Source organism: Sciurus carolinensis, chromosome 1, assembly GCF_902686445.1.
Source record: "Sciurus carolinensis chromosome 1, mSciCar1.2, whole genome shotgun sequence".
Lineage (NCBI taxonomy): Eukaryota > Metazoa > Chordata > Mammalia > Rodentia > Sciuridae > Sciurus > Sciurus carolinensis.
Genome location: NC_062213.1, coordinates 81936102 through 81958996, shown reverse-complemented (window position 1 = coordinate 81958996; position 22895 = coordinate 81936102). Strand labels below are relative to the sequence as shown.

Genomic DNA, 22895 nt, shown 5'->3' with positions numbered 1-22895 from the left:
AAACACATGGAGATTGAACAATAAACTCCTCAAAGAACAGTGGGTGTCACTGAAGAAATATTTTTTTTTAATTCTAAAATCAAATGAAAATAAAAAGATCACATACCAGAACTTAAAAAATACCACAAAAGCAGTACTAAGAGGAAAGCTCACAGTTATAAGTTTCCACATTTATAAAACGATATCTCAATAAAAATTTAAAAGGAAAAAAAGAGAATTAAATAACCTAATGATGCACATCTCAAGGTCTTAGAAAAACATGAACAAAAATTAAAATCAGTAGAATGAAAGAAATAATAAAAGATCAGTGCAGAAACAAAATGGAAACTAAAGAACTACAAAGATCAATGAAACAAAAAACAAAATTAACAAATCCTTTGTTAACTAACAAAAAAAAAAAAAAAAAAAAAATGAGAGCAAAGACCCAGGTAAATAAAATTAGATCTATAGGATCTATAGGGAGTACAGTTGGGTCGAGTATTAGGTCCTCAAGAGTTAAAGGAGTCATGATAGTTGTTTCTTTTGGGGATGGAATAGATTGTTTACCAGACATTGAAAATCCTATAATTATGGTAAAAGTTAAGGAGCAGAGAAGACTACAGTAGAGACACCATGTACATGATAATCATCTATAATTTATCATCTCCAACACATTATTCTTTAAGGATTTAAATAGGTCTATAAGAAGTTATACATAAGTCAAGTCCAGAAAAACACATATCAGTATAAGTTTAGATTATGTGAAAACTAAGTACACACAATATATCAGTAACCACATTTTACTCAAAAGTTGTCACCCATCTGCCTCTGAGCAACCAAAACAAAATAAAAATTCAATCACCTGTCTCTGAGCAATCATAACCAGAAAAAGAGATAACGACATAGCTCATTAAGGCTGAGAGACACTCTAAAAAAAAAAAAAGCAAAGGTTTAATCACAAAGGATAGGACCACATAAAAATGAAATATTCCATTTGGCAAAGCACACGACAAAATATCAGAATACACACAACTGGGAAAAAAGTTACAACATGTGGCAGACAGTTATCCTAATGTAAAAGGAGTACTTACAAATAAACATACTTAATTTTTTTTAAAAAGTAGAGGATGTTGGGCTGGGGATATAGCTCAGTTGGTAGAATGCTTGTCTCGTAAGCACAAGGCCCTGGGTTCAATCCCCAGCACCGGAAAAAAAAAAAAAAAAAAGGACAGGATGTAGTTAGTCATCAACAGAAATTTGCAAGAATAGTTATAACACCATTAACAAACATAAAATTAAGTTTTAAAACATGCAATTACAAATATACAAAGTCAGAGAATTTCTGGCTTTCTAAGATTGATGATTTTTTAAAACGCTTGTCAAAAATACACTTGGCTTTTTATTTACTACATTATTAATAATAATCTCCTAACTTCCTATTCTGAAATATCAGTACTACCACCTTCATTGGGAACTCCAGCATCTCTACCATAGTCTTCTCTGCTCCTCAACTTTTACCATAATCATAGGATTCTTCAATGTCTAGGAAACAACCTATTCAATCCCCAAAGGTAGCAACCATTTTGACTCCTTTAATTCTTGATGATCTATTACTTACCCATCTGTCCTGTCTGAATTCTTACTTCCCATCTCTGATCTGATCTTACTAGTTTGCTCATTTTCTTGTCATTAAATTCAATGTTGATAGTATCCTAACATAAGAATTAAGTAAACTCTTCCCATAAAGTCAGATGATAGTCAGGTGCGACAGTGCTCACCTGTAATCCCAGTAGCTCAGGAGGCTGAGGGAGGAGGATCACAAATTCAAAGTCAGCCTAGCAATGGCGAGGTGCTAAGCAACTCTGTGAAACCCTGTCTCAAAATAAAATGTGGCTCAGAGGTTGAGTGCCCAAGTTCAATTCCCAGTACCAAAAAAAAAAAAAAAAGGTCAGACGCTAAATATTTCAGAATTTGCAGACAATAGATACTCTGTCACAACTACTGAACCTTATTACTGCTTTAAGGCAAAAGTAGCCACGGACAATACATTAATGAAAGAACATGGCTGCATTCCAGTAATATTTTATTTATGTATACTGAAATCGAAATTCCATGTAATTTTCTTATCATAAAGTATCTTTATATTGACGATTTATCCAACCACTGAAAAACAAAACTACCATTCTTAGTTCATAGGCTGTACAAAAACAGGCAACAGGCCATGTTTGGGCCTGTTGGGTCCAAGCCTGGGGGCTATACCTGGCTGACACTTGCTAGTATCACTTTCTTCCCAAACCAAATAGATCCTATGAACATTGCTTTCTACTACCAACTCTCCCATTAGTTTCAACCTCTCATTCTTTCTGTCTCAATCTTCCAAACTCCTGATCCTGGACCAAGGCAATAATACCTCATCTCTGTGGAGTGTTATAGAAAAAAGAAATCTACTACTTAGATGGCGTCACTCAAGATTCATGTTCCTCATTTTCTTTTTTCCTCTTTTGGTACTGGAGCCAAAATGCTTTACCCAGCTATGCTTTACCACTGAGCTACATCCCCAGTTCTTTTTATTTTAAAACAAGGTCTCACTAAGTTGCTAGAGACTGGCTTTGATCTTGAGATTCTCCTACTGTGGCCAAATGAGTTGCTGAGATTACAGATGTGCGCCCATGTGCCCAGCAATCTCTGTGCCTTTATTCAGCTCTGGCTCTCTTCTCTACAACAAATTCATTACCACCTTCTTCACTCTCTCATTCAACAAAGAAATTCAAAATTCAAGTGAATCTCACTCATTCAACAAAGGTCCTGTTTTATCCTCCACAGAGATACACATGAGTAAACAAAAAGCAACTTTCTAGATTGTGGCCCTAACTCCACCTGAAAACAAGATACAACTAATCCCCATTCACCTCCACAAGCAGAGTGTAGTGAGTTCAACCTCTGTTTTGAATCCAACAGATCTTATTTTTTCCATCCTTTACTAGTATATTTACTAGATACCTGGTATACAACCAAGTGTTGCACAAAAAAATCTCTTTAATTCTCAAAAAAATCTACAAGAAGGCTGGGGAATATATATAGCTCAGTGGTGAGGGCTTGCCTACCATGCACAAGGTCTTGTGTTTGATATCTTTTCTTTCTGCAAAAGAAAATCAAAACAAAAAACTACAATACCCATTTCATGAAGAAATTCAGAACTGGGTTTAAAACTCTGGTCTATGTCCAAAGTCACACAACTGTACTCATATCTAAGCTCCATTTTTTTCCCATTCCAACAGTGCATTGTCTGACGCGACCCCGTATACCATTTCAAAAGCATCTCCAAACAACTCTTCCCATAGATTTCACTGAGATTTTCTTCTCCCCTTTCCCCTTCTCCACATACTTCCTTATGCCTCCCCGCCTTTTCACCCACATTAAATCTCTACCTAGAAATTCCTTATTAACCAAGATACCATTAATAAGTCCCTTCCTGCTAGGAAATTTTTCTAAACCCACCTCCAGAATACTTATGAACCTGTCTTAGTCTACTGGGACTGCCATAACAAAATATGACAGACTGAAGAGGATGGGGGGACTTAACAAATGTATTTTCTTATAGCTCTGGCAGCTAGAAATTCAAGATTAAGATGCTAATATGGTCAGTTTCTGGTGAGACCTTCCTTTTCAGCTTGAAAATGACCACCATCTTACTGTGTCCTCATCTGACCTCATTTGTACACATGCACCTGAAACTATGACTGAGCTCTCTGATGTCTCTTTATGAAAGGACACTAATAATAACATTGGGTCAGGGTCCCAGCTTTACGACCTTTTTTAACTTTCTTACTTCTTCAGAAGCCCTATCTCCAAAAACTGTCACACAAGGGGTCAGGGTTTCAATATATGAATTTAGTCTTCTGAATGCTCTTAAACACCTTGAGTGTATCTTTTATCACTTCTCCACAAAGTGGTTCTTCTATCATGACTCTTCAAGATAGACTTAGCCACAAGTGATGACACAAACCTATAATCCCAGCACCATGGGAGACTGAGAGAGGAGGAACACAAGTTTGAGGCCAGCCTCAACCACTAGGAAGACCCAGTCTTAAAAAAAAATTAAAAGGGCTGGATATGGAGTTCAGTGGTAAAGTGTTCCTGGGTTCAATCCCCAGTTTAACAAAAAAAAAAAAAAAAGGCCAAGAATATCCTATCTTTAATGTTTTCTAGTTAATTTTAAACCTTAGGCCTCAGAGTCTATGGAACTAATGAGAAATTTTCAGTTATACTGTCAGCTCCTATCTCCAGGACGATTAAAATATCCTTTAGACATGCTGGCATGCTGGGAATAGTGACACACACTTAATCTCAGTTACTTGGGAGGCTAAAGTAGAAGGGTCTCAAGTTGGAGGTCAGCCTAGGCAATTTAGCAAGACACTGTCTCAAAATGAAAAATAAAAGGGGGTATAGCTCAGTGGTAGAGTACTCCTCAGTTCAATGTCCCCAATACTAAAAAAAAAATTATTCAAGGTAAAGCTCTAAATGCTATTCACCTGCTTATTTTTTTCATTTAGTAGAATGCCTTATAACAGAGATTATTCAATACCCCTGCTAACGAGCAATTTAGTTGCCAAGTCATTTAAAAATACAAAAAGAGTGAGGGGCAAGGTGGTACATGCCTATAATCTTGTGACTCAGAAGGCTGAGGCAGGACAATCACAAGTTCACAGCCAGACTGGGCTACTTCAGAAGATCCTGTCGTATGTAAGACTCTGTCTTCAATTTAAAAAAAAAAAAATTTTTTTAAAGTAGGATATTGCACAGTGTTACAGGGCACCTGGGTTCACTTCCCAGTACAGCAAAATCTAACTTAATTAAATTAAATGTAAAAAGAACACTTTTCATTGGAGAAGAGAAAAACAGTACTAAAAAGCTTACAATTTAGTTAGTAATATGACACTAAAAAGAAAGAATAAAAGGGAAAAAAAGGGTAAGCTAAACACTTCAAGGGTTCAAAATAAGGGGAAATTAATAAGGAATACAATAGACAGAATAAACTTCTGATACAAAGGTACTATCAAATTACAAAAGCAGTCAAACTTCTAAGTAATTTTCAATGATTTGAATAACACTGTAAATTGGGAAGCAAAGAACTCAGTAGAGACGTTAGACTCCCCAGAAAAGTTGAAGAGTTGATATTTCAGTGTTCTCAGGCTAGTTAGTGAGGAGATTATCAATGTGAAAATGTATAGATATACAAACACAACAGGAAGAAAGAAATTCAACAGATTCTCTTCTAAATTATTCATACAATGTTAAACCACAGTAAATTTCAGAGAACAGCAAATATTTTAAAGAGTTTTATAAATACTGTAAATATAAAGAGTACACACATACTGGTAAAATGTCCAAGAGATTTTAAAAATGTGTTCAGAATGTCAACCTAAAACAACCTAGGTATGTACACTAATATTTTCTAAATCATTCCCTTGACCTATAAAACCAATCTAGCATAAGGATTTTTTTGGTCTCTGAATTCTTGGTTGTTACATTATGGTGGCAACAGCAACAAAATGAAAGCTAGTCAAAAACAATCACACTATATTACTGACCCCAGTATAAAACTTTAAAAGCATCTGCATCCATGAATTTACCTGTCAAAAAAAAATAATTAGAAAGAAGAAAACCCTAAATTACCTAGTTTATGTTTTCATTGGACAAAACTACTCACTGAAGACCATACTGACAGAATTCATGGCTGTAGTATCTTGATTTTTCAATATATCATAAAATAAAAGCTATGAAAAGTGATTTCTTTCTTTTTGCTATTTATAGAAAAAAAAAAAAAAACCTTGTTAAAATAAGTCAAAGAACTATGGAATACTTCCTCTAAGGCTACTAAAAAGAGTCATCAATCTCATCACTCTAGTTTATAAAAAGAAAAAAAATACCCAAAAATTTGGTCCAGGACTATGATTCCCTTTTTAGATTTAAAAATGTGACAGGATACAAGAAGCAGGAAAATGACTATGATCAGCTAAATGGGAACAGCAAAGGCAGGAACTGGCCCCTAAACAAAGGGAGTCTACCAACACTTCACTTCCAAGAAAAAGTTTCTGGATGGCAAAGGGTACAAAAGCTATGAACATATGCTTCAAGAAAAGCCTAGAACAGCAATTTGTTGGCCTAATTTTACCAGGGATTAGGTACAAAGAAAAACCATTCTATTTTCTGTATCAACTAATGGGTAATGTTTAGCAGATGGCACTGGAGACACTACAGGAGAGAGAAGCCTTTTGCTTCCTGGTCTGAGGCACTGCTTGGCAGGTTTCTCCAGCACCATACTGCACTGCACCACAGCCCATAGCTTTCTCAGCACCCTCCCTTCCTGGGCTACAAGTCTGTAGAAGGCAGCTCCTGAAATACCTCCTATAAACATATTTCCTTAGTACCAGAGAGGGTGAATTTCTAGCAAATTCCATCAATATCTCTGGTGTCCAATGAGTCATAGACAAACCCTCTCCAACAAGGCCTGTATCTCACTCAAACTTGAGCTGGCTCTTGCTTGGTTATTCAATCTCAGCCCTACAAGCACAGGGTGCTCTTACATCAATTACTATTATTTTTACAGCTCTCTTTACTTCTTACTAGCCATCAGCCTGTGACAATAATTCTTTACATTAAACATTCTCTGTTTTCATTACTGTGTGATTTCCCTTTTCTCACTGGACCCAGAGTACAGAATCCTGAACGCCACCAGAAAGACAACAATTAAGCCACTGGACACAAAGACAGTGGTTGGGCAATAAAATGAGCTGAAAACACAATATGATCCTTGCTAAGCATCCAACATTCCCTGAATTTGACTTTGTTATTTCCCTTCCCTTTGGAGGGAAAAGGGGAGTTTATCTTAGCTTCTTGGAAAATTTTTAAACACTTGTCAATAGGTTTTCTGTGTTAATAAAGTTATCCATTCTGATCTCAAAGAAGTCAGATGGAAACAGTGAGTAAGACTTCTGAGGACAGCAGCTACCAAAACTGCCATCTTTAAGTTCTTGCACTGGAAATTCACCCTACAGTCAAACTTTTAGAAAGGAGGATGCCTCAGGAATTTTATCTACTGCAAGTCAGCTTCAATAGTTTAACAGAAGCACATGATCTTTTTTGTGTCACTGTTTCTCCCCTATAGGCCTCTATAATTATTAACACACATGGAAAAGGATAAAATAAATCCTGTGACAAATTCCTTAAACTTCATCATATAGGCATGACAGGCAGGCTAAATACAGAAGTCCAAAGAGGAAGGGATATGGTAAACCAAATTCCCAAAAAAATGCAAGGGTTAACAATAGTACAGGTTATTTTCTTCTTGTCAGTAACATTTCAAGTTGAAGAGAAAAAGACAATTTAAAAAAATATTTGGGGGTGGGGGGATTGTAATCCCAGGGTTGAAGGAGCACAGAATGAAAACCATATATAAGCAGGCATTAAGGGATTCATTAAATTTGTTAAACCACCTATTTAGCAGGAAAACAATCTGGAATAAAGCAACAGTAAATGACACTAAACAAACCACACACTTTGCTACTGTGATAAATTATAATACAATGAAATCATGGAAGAGTGGTAACTGCCAAAAAGACAGCCTTATACCACACAAGAGAATGTGTTTTATTTTGGTGTTGAGCAGGAAGGTAATGTTTCAGAGGAACAAAAAGTACTTTTAAACATAGCAAACTTTAGTAATTTTGTGCTGCCCAATGAATGATGTTACTGTTATCTCTCTCACCTGAACCTAGAATGGAGATGCATTTTTATATTCTTAGAATGAACTCAGACACAGTCCTTCTGAGAACAATGAATACACACAATTTCTTCAAGTACTAGGTTCTTTGTCAAACTGGAAAGAAATGTATAAGAACCTCAGTTTTCGTTTGCCAGAAAAGCTATTTACATGACTGTTAATTTTGTCCTTCCCTCCCTCAACATACTACTTCTGAGATTTATAAGGCAGACATATAGATAGATAGATATCTTTGTCCTGCTTTACTAATTTGAAACATCACACTCTTTAGAACAAATTTTACAGTGCATTCATTTAAGTTTTAGTAAGTTTCTAAATTAACTTCATAGGGAAGAAGATTCCCACCATCACTTCAAATTGAGTATCTGAAGCTGGGCTTGGTCGTGCATATTTGTTATCCCAGTAAATTAGTCTGAGGCAGGAGGATCACAGTTTAAGGCCAGCTTGGGCAACTTAGCCAGAACCTGTCTCAAAATAAAAAACAAAAATGGCTGGGGTTGTAGTTCAGTGGTAGAGCACCCCTGAGTTCCTTCCCTAATACCAAAACAAACAAACAAATTTAGTAAATCTGAAACCAAAACCTTCAACATGGCCTCCCTCAACTTTTAAGCCATCTTTTGTTATTTCAACTGGCCTTAGTGAAAATCCCTTTCTGTTACTATCCTTAACATTTTTTTCTAGATTACTGTGATGAACATCAGATCCTACTTCTCCCAACTTAATAGAATACTGTATACCATTCATTTCCCTAAAGAACCAAATGGTCACAATATACTTAACTCTATTCATCTCTGCCTTAAATTACCACAAACTTATTGGCTTAAAAACCTCAAATGTATTATCTCACAATTCTGAAGATCAGATGTCTCACTGGGTTAAGATTAAGAGTGTCAGTAGAATTGTTCCTTTCTGGAGGCTGTAGGAAGAATCTGTACTACAGTGTCTGGCTCTGCTTTCCCTGGCTCATAGCCTTTTCCTCCATCTCCAAAGACAGAAACTTAGAAATAGGTCCTTCTCACTCTGCTCTCTCTCTGGTTCTGTCAACTTTGCTTCCCCCTTCCACTTTTAAGGACCCTTGTGATTACATTGGGCTCTTCAGGATAATCCACAATAATCTTCCTACCTTAAAGTAAGCTGATTAGCAAGCATATTTCAACTGCAACCTTAAGTCCTCTTTGCCATAAGGTCACATATTCAGTTTCGGGAGATTAGAACATGGACCTCTTGTGGGGAGGAGGGGGCATTATTTACCTACCATAGTACCCAAATTGTATTTGCCCTCTACTCTTGAGTGGAACACTGCTCTCCATGGCAAAGCAAACACAATTCATATTAGATAAGTATGCTAGCCAACTAAATTCATCCCTGTCTCTCATTTCTCATTCAGGATACAGGTAAAGAACTAAAGATATCACAAGGATGGGTAGCAAGAAAGATGCTCTTATTGTTTGATGAAACTTGGAATTCCATTTTCCCTTATACATAATGCATGGTCATACTCTTACAATGGCCTAAAGTCTTCTAACTGAAATAACAACTACACTCCTAAGACTCAATTTTTCTTAAGCACCAACTTGAAACACAACAAACCATCAACCTTTTGATATAATTACTGAGCCATGCAATCATATTTTTTCATAAAAAAAAAACAACTCTGCATTTCTAATACCTTAAACCGTTGGGAGAAATTGTGCCTAAACATAAACTTCAAGCCTGAAATTGCTTAGGGCACATTCTAATTACTGAACTTACTTTTAGGATAGTGGAAAGTTACAACCCAGATTTATTTAGTTTGTTTACAAAAATTCAGTTCAGCATGAGTAAGACCTCGTACAAGACAGTTGTTCAATACCTTTTCTTCCACTAGGACATGTAGCAGATTCAATTCTCAAAATGTTAATGTATTCCAGGTTGACAAAAGGAAACATTCTTTTAAAAATAAGATTTCTAAAAAAAGAAATAAATAAACAAATAAATAAAAATAAGATATCTCCTTGCAGGTAAATGCTTTTTGTGTATTACTTAAAATAAATGAGGAAATACACTAGCCCAAACACACACACACACACACACACACACACACACACACACACATTTAGGAGCAGGAGATTCTAGTAATGTTCCCTATTAACAGAAGGCATCAAAGGGTTTGAAAAGAAACAAGCAGACACTGACCTTTACAAATAAACTTTAGAATAACAATGAGAAAAAGGCCCAGAATCAAACATATTTATTAAGATCTGACTTCATAGCATTTATCTCACCACTGACCAATAATCTTACTATTGACTTACCTCAATATTATGAATCTAATAAAATAATAATCATATTCAAATTTAGTATTTTTTTTCCTAACCAAGCACCATTAAAAGTAAAAGAAAAGTCAGGCATGGTGGTGCATACCCATAATACCAGCAGCTCTGGAGGCTGAGGCAGGAGGATGGCAATTTCAAAGCCACCCTCAGCAAAAGAAAGGTTCTAAACAACTCAGTGAGACCATCTCTAAATAAAATACAAAATAGGGTTGGGGATGTGGCTCAGTGGTTGAATGCCCCTGAATTCAATTCCTGGTACCAAAAAAAATAAAAATAAAAAATAAATAAAAGGAATTAATGGACAGGTAACTGATCTTTAGATTTCAAAAGATTAAAAACCAACTAATGAAAGTCTTTCTATAGTATACTGATCCTAATTCAAACATTTCTTGGTGGCTCAAAGTTATTATGAGGAACATTAGTGATAAAGCTATGTTAGGAACACCTCTTGGGCTGGGGCTGCAGTTGAGCATTCGAGCACTTGCCTGGCATGAGTGACACCTTATGTTCAATCCCAGCACCACCCAAAAAGAAAGGAACACGGATCATAGACACAGTATAAAAATTCCAAAGTTTAGAACTCTAATCTTTAGTGATTTCTCATTTCTTTTTGCATGACTAGATGATTCAAATCTCCTCCTCTATTTTATACACATTGTATGAAGCCTAATCTGGCTCAGCCTGTTCTTGACTATGTAACAATTACTTTCCTTGTTTTTCTAGGTTCCTTCTCTTCTTTATTTTTTTTTAACTCCTCCAACTCACTGTCTACCATATTGATAAATGAGGTATGGTTAGTCCACATTTGGTCTCTGCTTAAACAGATATGGCCACTGTGTTAGGTTCCTCACTTTCTGCTACTAAGTAAGTGATCTCATAATCTCTGAAAAAATAGATAACTCACAAAATAACATTGCCTTTTTTATTGCTTATTAGTGCAACTACCATTAACTGTGCAGTTATTGCATATAAAGTTTTGGGGCGTTTTCAGTACATTAATGCATTTAAATCTTCAAAAAATGTACACAGTATTATTTTCAAGGGTGGAAATTCAAGAAAAGGTATTCAATAACTTGCTTAAGCCTTTATAGCTATAAGGAACCAAAACAGGTTGAGGTTTAGGTATATCTCACACCAAAACCTATGTCCTTAAGCACTGTAGATCCCTGAGTCCAATGTCACCAATATTTTACAGAAAGCAAAACAGATTCAGAAAAATGAAGTCATTTTGAGTCTCAGATCATGTATCTATAAAATGGGAATAATACTTGTCTGCCTCTTTAACAACATGAAAATGTTGTCACCAAAGATACAGGGTTTCAACATATTGCCTGAAAAATCCAGGAAGCGTCACTGTTATGGTTTGGATATTAGATGTCCTCCCAAAAGTTCATGTGTGAAACAATGCAAGGAAGTTTAGAGGTGAAACAACTGGGTTAGGAAAATCTCAATTTAAACAGAGCATTAATCCTGATAAGGATTAACTGGGTGGTAACTGTAGGAAGATAGGGTACGTATAGCTAGAAGTGGATACACCGGCGAGTGCCTTTAAGGGTATAAATCTTGTCTGTGGTGAGGGGAACTGTCTGTCTCTCTGCTTCCGGGTGCAGTGTCCTGGCTGCTTTCTTTCTCCTGTCCTTCTGCCATGATGTCCTGCCTCAAACTTTTTCTCCTCTAAAATTGTTCTTGTCCAGTGTTTTGGTCACAGAAGCAGAAAAAGCTGACTAAAACAACCACTCATTAAGAAATATCAGGAGAGTTCGGGATATAGCTCAGTTGGTAGAGTGCTTGCCTTGCAAGCATAAGGACTTGGATTCAATCCCCACCACTGCCAAAAAAAAAAAAAAAGAAAAAAGAAATATCAGGAGTTTTCATGAAGCAGTAAAAGGAATGCCATTTACATTGTATGAATGGTGCCTTCTGAGTTGTGCACCAGATGTCCAAATGTATGTGTATACGTGTGTATATAAATATATGACTTATGGTTGTAGTATGATCTACATTCATTTTATTAAATGCTATATAGATACAATAAAATCAGTGATTACTAAATAGTGATAAAAGGAAGTCCTTAGAAAAAGCAAGCTTACTGTTCATTATAAACAATGAGGTTGTTCACTACTATAAATCCTAAGTGACTTCTTCCCTTCTTTTCCTTGAAAGTCATATCAATTTCATGAACAGCATAATATAAAAATAAATAATAGTATAGTACAGTACAGTCTAGTGTAATACAGATATAAATTACTATAGAATTTCCTATATCCATTTCTAGTTATCTTTGGTTCATGAAAGAAGAAACAGTTCAAATCACTCTATTTGAAGGGAAAAGTCAATTCCATAAAAATGCTTTAGAAGTATTTAAAATTTTTTTTCAAAATGGGATTTATAATGCATGTTAAGTCCTATAGACCATTGCAGTCTTTCTCTTGAAACTAAAATTACAGTGACTTCCTTTATGTGTTCCAAAATTCTCTCTTATATGAATATGAAGATGAACCAGGATTTTAAAATTCTCTCTAATCATCAAAAGAAAAAGAATGAAAACATGAGAATTCAGAGTCAAAAGACTTACAGGTATCATAGCAATAAAATAAGCAATCATTCTAAACATTGTAAATCAAAGGTTGTTTTGCATTTGTCTTTTGAGCTATGACATTTCTAAATATTTCCTTCTACTAAACTGAAGGCCCTGCTTTTGGTTTTATCAGTACTGGGGATTGAACCCAGGTCCCTGTGCTTATGAGGTGAGTACTCTACCAACTGAGCTATTTCCCCAGCCCTGATATTCTTAAGATAGCACAAACATACTGTCTTTGTTTATACATAAAAGTCTAAAAGGAGTTGCACCAAACTGTGAAAAACCATTATTCTGGCAACCCATATAAACAGACTGGATGGGAAGCCCTGAAGGAGGAATCTGTTTAACTTCAATTATTTCAGTAGTTTAAATCTCATTTTTGAACATATAATTTTATACTTAAAAAAAAAAAAAAAAAAGCTAATGACCATATAAAATAAAATATATTGTTACACTGGAGGCCATGACATTTTCTTCTAGATGACACTCAGATTTTAGTTCATCCCCAAACAGGTTTCCCATGTTAAATACACTATTACAAGCTGATTAGTCAGGTTTTCATTACCATAACAAAATACCTTAGATAGGCTAACTTTATAAAGAAAAGAGGTTTATTTAGCCCATAGTTTTGGATATCGAACTGCACAGTGCTGGCATCAGTCCACTTATAATGAAGGCTTTCTTGGCTATATAACATCATAGCAGATGGAAACAGTGGTACCCTGTGTAGGAGAAAACATTACATCCCAAAACTGGGTGGGGCCAGGCTCAGGTTTTTATAATCACTCCCTTACCATAATGAAGGCTTTTAAGAATCACTCCTTTTCAAATCTTACCAAGGGGTCATGAAATCTAACTTAGTGCCTTACTACAACAAGACCCTATATGACCTAAGAACCTCCCATTGCACCCCACCCCTTAAAGGTCCTATCACCTCCCAGATCTCCACAAGGAGACCAAGCTTCTAACACATGGACAACTGAGGAGCAAAACACATCCAAACCATAACACAGGTCATAGTTCCAACACTATCTTCCAGGTCAGTATCATCTCAAAGCACTGAACTGCTAAATACATGGAGGGCTGACCCTTGTGGAATGAACAACTAATCATGGAAGCTGCTATCCATCATAAGTGTCACTTTTCAATTGACAGACTCTAACAGCTGTCTTCACATGATCCCATTTTCTCTACATCCCGGTCACTAATCATCAGGTCAGAAAAGAAATCAAAAGCCACATGCAGAAACACATGCCTATAATCCCAGTTACTCAGAGGTTGAAGCAGGAGGATGACAAGTTCAAGGCCACCCTGAGCAACTTAGCATGATCCTGTCTCAAAAAATTTTTTTTTAATTTAAAAGCAGGAGGCTGGGGATGTAGCTCACTAGTAGAACATCACTAGCTTCAACCCCCACTCCCATACATACATACACACACGCGCGCGCGCGCACACACACACACACACACACACACACAAACACACACACAAAAGGAGTAACCAAGAAACAACTGTTGGGGCTCAGAAAAACATACAGCAAAGAATGGTGTTTCCACACGATGAACACTTTGAACTGCAGTACACTAGTCAGCCTCAAAAGCAAATTCTTTCTGACTTCTCCTGTCCTTTCCACAGAAACTAGAATTCCTTTCCCCAAGGTGGGTCACAGAAACTAAAGTTTCCCTCCAAGTCAGCTGTAAAAACCTAAATATTTTACTTTAACCTTCCCCTGCCATTCTGTGTCAAGGCTGGTCATAAAAAAATTCTCTGTCCTACCTTGTCTTATAGAAGATCATAAAACCTTCATTCCAGAAGGGATCTTACCCTATACTGAGAAAGGACTGGGACAGAGAGACAAAGACAAACCTGAACAAATAGGTTTTTGCTACGTTTCCCCACTTCAGTCTAATATTATTATGTCAAACCTTTTTGTCTAGTCACACTTCTGCACAGTTATACTAGGTTTTTTTTTTTTTTTTTTTTTGGGTGCTGGGGATCGAACCCAGGGCCTTGTGCTTACAAGGCAAGCACTCTACCGACTGAGCTATCTCCCCAGCCCCTATACTAGGTTTTTTAACTATTAAAGATTATACCATAAAATCTATTTGAAATAAATTTAAAATATTCAGAGTAGACAGCTACATATTCTTAAGGTCTGAACTCTTACATACAATGAATGAAGAAAAATATCATACATTTTCACCCCTACACAATAATTTCAGCTTTCAAACTTTATTCCTCCCTACAGAGGATCACCAATTTTTTAAATTTTTTCTTCTTTTCCTTCAATATGTTGCCTCAGTAGCTATAATAGTAAAAACCAGAACCAATCTAAATGCTCATCAGTAGAGAATATTGTTAAATAAAAAATTCAATCTAAAACTGTAGTTATAGGCTGGGGAGATAGCTCAGTCGGTAGAGTGCTTGCCTTGCAAGCACAAGGCCCTGGGTTGGATCCCCAGCACCGCAAAAAAAATAAAAAAATAAAACTGTAGTTATATACAGCATACTTTAAGCCTACAAGCATTTTTAAAACAATAGAATAGTTATTTATTATTGATATGGAACTTAAGAGATATACATTCAGGTAAAAAAGCAAGTGAAAATCTGCAGTGTGCCTCATCTCTACCTACATGAAAAGAAAAAAGAAATTTATTCACATTTACTTGTATGTTTATAAAGCAATAGTTTCTATTATTTCTACTTCAATGATGAGTGGCTACCTCCCAGTAGAAAAATTAGGAGACTCAGGAAGAGACATTTTCAAACTATTTTTGTACTGCTTAAAATTTGAACAATGTAACCATTTTTTCTATTTTTTAAATTAATGAATAATTCAAACGTGCTTAAATTACCTTTATAAAGTTGAGGGCAGGTAGAGTGACCAACTGCCTGGCCTCACAAAACCAGTATCACTCTACAGTCATGCATTTTAGCATTTCAAAAAGCAAACACCTCTCCCATCACTATCACCAACCTATCCTAAGTTCACAACTCTTAACAGCATTATATTTTTAACTAGCAAAGCAAGAATTAAGTATCTAAACTAACACAATATAGAATGCAAAGACAATAAGAGAAAAAACTAACTCTTGCATGGTCACCATTAACAATGATAGATTATCTAAATAAATCTAAAATTTTATATGAATTCTTCAGGAATCTAAAAGAGATATATCATCTGTGTTGGATCTTCCTGATATCACCAAAACAATAAAACAAACTATGTTTCCATCTTTCATATCTAAATAAACACAAAAGAAACCATGAAGTCACCTTATGAGATTGCAATTCATTAGGAAGACTGTACAACTCAAGAACATGGAAAAGATATCAAATGCAAAATGTTAATTTTAAGCATTTTTATATACAATACCAAGAAATCACATGCACATACTGATTTTTTGAATAAACGATTGATGATAATTACCTAACAATCTGAAAAATAAAGAACTCATAAAGCAGCCCACAAAAGGAAAACCTGGTTGCTACAGACACAAAACTCCAATAAGCTTGTGGTGGGGGATGGGTGAGTAAGAGACAGAGACAGGGAGGCATCCAGCAGCTAAAAATCAAACACTACTTAAATGCCAAAGAAAGAGGCAGTTTACCAGTAATCATTTCCATACTCATTTACCTATATTTTCTGAGAGATACAAAAACAATAAAACATTGTTTCTGCTTTCCAGAATGTAATACTCCAATTACAATTGTTAGAATACTCAAAAACAAGAGTAAAAAGTATCAAAGATTAAGTAGCTTATATGAACAAGAAGGGCAGATTTTACTACTATACAGACAGGAAAGGCAGGAGTGGGGGATGACTATGTATGAACTAAACTTTTACATGGAAGAGAGAGATAAGAAAAAATTCCAAGAAATAAAAATGCATAAAAAACCAAAAAAGTAAAGTAAAAAAGGTTTACATTCTTTTGAGGACGTATATTTAAACCTAAGTTTGATCACAAGAAGAACTAAGTTTCAAAAGTGGACTGGGGTCAATTAATGAAGAAAAATAATGCTGAGGAACTGGAACTTTATTCCAGGGTTGATGAATAGCCTTTAGGCAGAGGCACAGTGGTCAAGAACACAGACTTTAAAGGAAGACATTTTTTTGTTTGTTTTTTTATTTTTGTGGAGCTGGGGATTGAACCCAGGGCCTTGTGCTTGCAAGGCAAGCACTCTACCGACTGAGCTATATCCCCAGCCAACACTTTAAAATTCAAATCTGAGCTCTTCTACCCATTAGCAATTCCTTGGAGCTCATAAAGTCTCCACCTCTTCACCTATAAAGTGAGGATCACAGTGACTACCAACATAAATGACCAAGAGAGAATAAAGCACTCAGATAATGACTGACATAAGAAACAGCCAATAATTGTTTCAGGACTTTTGTATGGTCATAAGGCAGCAACTATAACGATCAAGGATGCATGCAGGACAGTTTAATAGCAGTACGCATGATGAATGGAAGATCAAAAACCTAGAAATTAGGAAGGTCTCATTTGTACATGATTGCTGGAAGAATGGAAAGAAGGCAGAAGAATCAGGAAGCATGATGCAATAAGATAGCTAAAAAAATATTTGAGGCAAGAATGAAAAATCAAAAGTGACCTTTTGAATAACAACAATCCCACCATCCTGTATAACAATAATGCACCAATAAAAACGTGGAATAAAAAAGATGACCTTTTAGGGACTGGGGTTGTGGCTCAGTGGTAGAGCACTCACCTAGCATGTGTGAGGCAGTGGGTTCAATTCTCAGCACTGCATATAAATAAATAAAAATAAAGGTCCATCAAAAACTAAAAAAAAAAAAAATTTTTTTAAAGATGACCTTTTGATTTTAAACCTGGATGACTAAGAAAATGTTAAGTTCATTAATATATTGATGAAATTAGGGGGAAAAGAATACATTTGCAAAGTTACTGATTCAAAATAATAAAATGAATGCCAGCAATAGTTTATCAAGGAGAATAATAATAAAAAAGAAAAACCTGAAGATTAGGCAAGAAAATGAGACTGGTGGTACAGAACAAGGAGCCTCAGCGAGTGGGAAGAGGGGGGCAGTTGAAACCATGGGGCTGTGGAATCACTAGAAGAGAAAACTCAACTCTAAAAAGAAAGATGAGAACCAAACCTAAGGTAACAGCCAATATTATAAAAGGGAAAGAGAACATGAACAAAGGCCCCAGAAGGACAATTTGGAGGTGCTGGTTTATAGAAGGCATGGAGAAGACAGGTCTTCACAGCACTTTACATTCTACAGCTCTTCAAATGCCCATCATAACTTCAGATTACAAAATGAACTGACTTATGATAATATGATTATTATAGGGGGCTTATAAGAGCCTGAAAGTTACAGAAGTGTTCCAACTCAATCCCCAAACAAGACAGAGCAGGTAGAATGATAATGATTGTAATTAGATATTTTTTTCAGTATCTGGAAGCTCAAAGAACTGCAACTCAAGAAAGTTCTCATCTTCCTTGATGTCCATCCACACATCTGATTCTACTGATTACTCCTCTTTGTACAGAAACCCCTTTCCCATTCTCTACTCTGACAGCCCATTCTCACATCCTCCCTCTTCCACCACCCCATTTTGTCTTCTCTTTTTATGTTAACTAGTTTCTCCCCCCAAAAAAAAACAGAACTATCAGGGAACAGATTCTTTAGGCAATTACACAAGTTATTTTGTACAAATTAGTTTTTAAATAGGAATCTAATACTCCCATGCCTTAGGCACTTAATAAATTTTGTGTTCATTTCCCTAAGAAAAAAGTCCAGTAGATTTTAAACTCCAGAGATCAACCTTGATGCTTTTTTTATATTACTCATAGGACCAAAAATAGTTGATTTATTTCTGACTACTCATGAATATATGTCCCCAAAAGAATTTTGAGGTTAAACTGGAAAATAAACTTTCAATTCCTTTCCACCAGAAACAAGATAGCTCTTATTTTTTGAAAATACAAAGAGCAATAGGTCCCCAGCCTCTTCCCATTCCACAACTGAAAGTCAGCAGTCTTAACATAATGTATAAAGAGACTTTGCTGTGGCTCAAACAATTTGGTGTTGCACAACTATAAAACACACTAACAACCAACATAAACCAAGAGAAATCAGTAGGAGATATGCCACTTAGATATGACTAATTATCATTCTGAAGTGCCAGTAAAAGCTTAAACTTTTACTATCTTAAGGTTTCTTCTCAAATACATATTACAATTGGTCATACTTTATAAACTTCAGCATCTTCCTTATTTCTTTACACTACACAATTGTCACATCTGCTACAAAACTAAAACAAATTAAAATACTATATTATGACACATATCTTACTGATGCATTTTAAGAGGCTATTAAAATACCAAAAATTAAATAAGCAATTTCAATCTTTCTAACTTTTTAGGGCCCTCTTTGTGCTCTTTTAAGCATATTAGCAATATTATAAGTTCAACTGGATCCATAAAAATAATGCTTAATGAGATTATTCAAGTTTATAAAAAATTAAATAGCTGTGACAGTTACAATTTATGACACACAAATTTACCATGGCATAAAACAGTGACTAAAGCAACACAATCCCTCATCTTCTTGGTTAACAGCATTAAAAACAAGTTTAATATTTTAATAATACATCACAAGAAACTTCACATAAAAAGATATTTCAGTTTCTAGCTATTTATCCTTTAGACAATTTTCAATGCACATGATTATTTGTGTGTCTATTTTGCCATTTCAAAGAAAGAAAACTAAGATAAACAGTTTTGTAAGGCAATTTGCATAAATGGGAAACAAGGAAGAGCAAAAAAAAATCCAAATCCAGCTTCTTGGATTAAGTACACCTGGGTATATACAGACATCGGTACTAAAAAAGCAATGGGATCTTGAGCAGTTTAATCTCTCAGAGTCTATTTATAATCTACAGAATAGGGAAAATGCTACTTATTTTGGTGTTATGAGAAAGCTATTATCAAGAACAAGAACTAAAATACTATGGATGTTTTTGATTCTTTTCAAGCACAGTTCCCAAATAAAATGCCACACAATTTAGCCTAAGATTTCAGACTATACATGCTTAAATGCAGACTGTTGTTTATGATTTTCTCAGTTCTGTTTTCCCTGGAAACTAGCACCACGATGAACACAACAGTACATCTTTAAAAAATACAAGTTAGTGATTAAATTAACAAAGCCTTTAGCTTTTCTGCACACAAAAACACAAGAATGCAACAGGGATTTACTTTCTGTCTTAATAGTAAGCAATGTAGTATCATCCTTCCACTTCCGGCTTGACTCCCTATGGCTTACTTTTCAAAATATTTAAACCCTAGTGCTTCTCATCTGCCATCCCCCAAAACAAAGCTCTGGGCCACTGGTTTTCCACTTTACCTTTTTTTCACAAATTGGCCACTTTATGTTCAAGGAATTAAATGTTTTCATCTGACCATATAGTAAATTTATTTTGAAAAATGTACTGGAAAAACAAAATGCAAACTCTTTTAGTAACCTGCTTTATGAAGTCATCCAGCCACATGTGAACTTACCATTAAGCTTTGTGTAAACATATTACTCAACCTGTTTCATATGAAAGTATCACATCTGGCCTTGGACATTCTAAAAGTTTCACCACGTTACATTTCAAAACATTGGCCTTTTAAAAGAAATTGATAGGGCTGGGGATATAGCTCAGTTGGTACACTGCTTGCCTTGTAAGCATAAGGCCCGGGGTTCAATCCCCAGCACCGCAAAAAAAAAAAAAAAAAAAAAAAAAAACGGAATTGATAATTGAAAATGTGTAAACCAAGTTCAGCAATAAAGAAAATTAGTTATGCAACTTTTAAAAAGAATAAGGCATGTTAATAAAATGGAGGAATATTTGTGATGTATTGTTGGCCAATAAAAGAATATACTATATATGATTCTAATTTTGTTTCTAAAGCATAACCCTCATATGCAAAGGGAAAAAAAAAAAAAAAAAGTCCTGAATGGTTATACACACTTGAAGTCTGGTTACCCAGTAATAAAGGAAACATGGGGGTTGGAGGGCAGGGGAGAGGGCTGGCGTCTTCATTGTTTGGCAGCTTAATTTTTTCTTAAAGGGCAAACAGTATTTTGTAATTTAAAAAAAAAAAATTAAAGACGTACTCCTCCCTACCCAAATTCTTCTGATTTGTTCAAAACATAGCTATGATTTCTCAAGTTTAAAAAGAGATACGAAAACAAAATAATAATTGAAAAGAAAACGTTGGATCTGCAAAATTACTCCCTTTAGTTCTACTCCTGGGTCCTCCCTCTGCTGGTGTTTAAAATGTCCCAAGCAATACGACAAGCACGGCACTTACCACAAACAGTAGTACACTCAAACAACAAAAAAAGTAAGAAAGAAAATGTTAGCGGCTGCTCTAATCTCGTGAGTCCCTTCCCAGCCCCCATGGCATCCCGAGCCCTACGTAGGCTGGATTCTTTTCCTTCAAAACCAAAACAACAGAAAGTCGCCGGATGGATCTGAAAGGCCCTGAAGGGCCGCAGGGATCTGACAACGCCAGCGTCGGGGTCTCTGAGGTCCCCAAGCCCAGGCCAGAGCCGCAGGACGGGTCCGAGGACGCGGTACCCGGGCCTTCCCCGGGTCCCTGGCCTCCTGCCCCCCCGTGTCCGGGACCCCAACATCAGGCCCCGTCTGGCCCCCCGAGCCCTCTCTGCCCGGGATCCCCGACCTCCTGGCCCAGACACCTGGGGTCGGTCTCCGAACGCGCCCCCTGTAACCCCCGGACAGGCCAACCCCTAAAACCCCAAGCCCGCGGGCAGCGGCGTTACCTGTGGCGCGGCGGTAGGTCCTGCCTGCCACAGCGGCGTGTGAACCAGGCAGTAGGACTCTGCAAGTTCCGAGGCAGCCGGCCGCCGCCACCACCACAACAACACCACCGCCGCCGCCGCCGCCGCCGCCGCCGCCGCCGGGGGGAGGGGCGGGGCCCGGACCTGCGACGGGGGCAGCCGGACTGTCCCAGCCTCCAGTACCGCCTGAGAGCTGGGCATGCGCGGAAAGCCCTAGGAGAGACTGACGCTCCGTCAGGAGGCCGAAGTCAACAAGGCCTGGGGACGCCCCCATTTGGCTCCGCCCATTTTGGACTCGTCCCGCCCCAAATCCCAAACAACGCGAGGCTTGTCAGGAGCCTGGAGAAGACAGGATAGGAGGAGATCCCGCGAGAGCAAGGCCTCTGCCTCCCCGCCTCTTTACCACATTTGGACCGGATGAGCGCACTGGTCGCGGTGTGGTCGATGGTTAGTCACTGTGGAGGTATTGAGGATGCAGGCACCTCCAGGTCTCCGCTACGCTTGGGGACAAGGTCTTACGGGTGTTGCACCATTTTCAAAGTGCTTTCCTGGGTTGGGGGCGATGCTTTTTGGGAAGGTGCTCACTAACTGATCTGAAGTACTCAGGATTTTCCTCATAATTGGGCCACTTTAAAGTGTCCACTTAGCGTCCCGAAGTCCAGCCCCCTTAAGCGCTTCCTGAGCCTGCGTGTTCTCCGGGTGCGGCGTGAGAATCTCGCCTCCGGCTCCTACGTGTGGATCTACCGATGCCTGACACTTTGTCCTGACTCGGAGATGGAGCTGTGGGCATACTGGGCTTGAACATCCCACATGGGCATAGCATTCAACAAACTGAAGATACTGTGTCAAGCAAGTTTCTCTTAGTGTGCTTAGTGTGCTTATGACCGATTATCTGAAGGAAAGATTGTTGAGGAGGAGAGAAAGCTGAGTAGAATGACATATTGATCAAGCTAGGAAAGCACTGCCAGTAATGATCCTCGATTGTAAACGTGTTATTCCTGCTTTTAAGACTCCTAGAAAACTACACATAATTTTTTTTCCAGTGGATTATAATATTCATAAAAGGTATCACGTCTCTCCTACCCAGTGTCACATTGTTCTGCTTTTCTGTTCACTAGTCTTTCTGTGTGTGTTCCCCTCCAAACCACTAGTTGGTTAGAGCACGATTCCATCGCATTGCTTAAATTGTATTGATTTTCAGCTCTGTTAACAATGATTGAAGACTATCCTTAACAGGTATCTTAAGGTACGTTAGAATTAGAACACCCTCGATGCCCAGGTTACTGCTTTCCATGGCAACTTATCGCGTACAAAGTGTTTAGAAAGAACACACTAGCAAGGTCAAAGCTTCAAATCATAAAATAACTTAAGAACAAAATTGCTGGTAAGGTGACCTAC

The 22895-nt window shown here is 37.0% G+C and overlaps 1 protein-coding gene across 1 annotated transcript in view; it reads right to left on the bottom strand.

Annotated features, from left to right (window-relative positions):
• Positions 1–21709, bottom strand: part of Pcmtd1 (protein-L-isoaspartate (D-aspartate) O-methyltransferase domain containing 1) — a 76896-nt gene extending 55187 nt beyond the window's left edge. The window contains exon 1 of the mRNA XM_047548890.1: positions 21480–21709. The gene's annotated coding sequence lies outside the window, so the exon portion shown is untranslated. The remainder of the gene's footprint in view (positions 1–21479) is intronic.
• Between the last annotated feature and the right edge of the window lie 1186 nt (positions 21710–22895).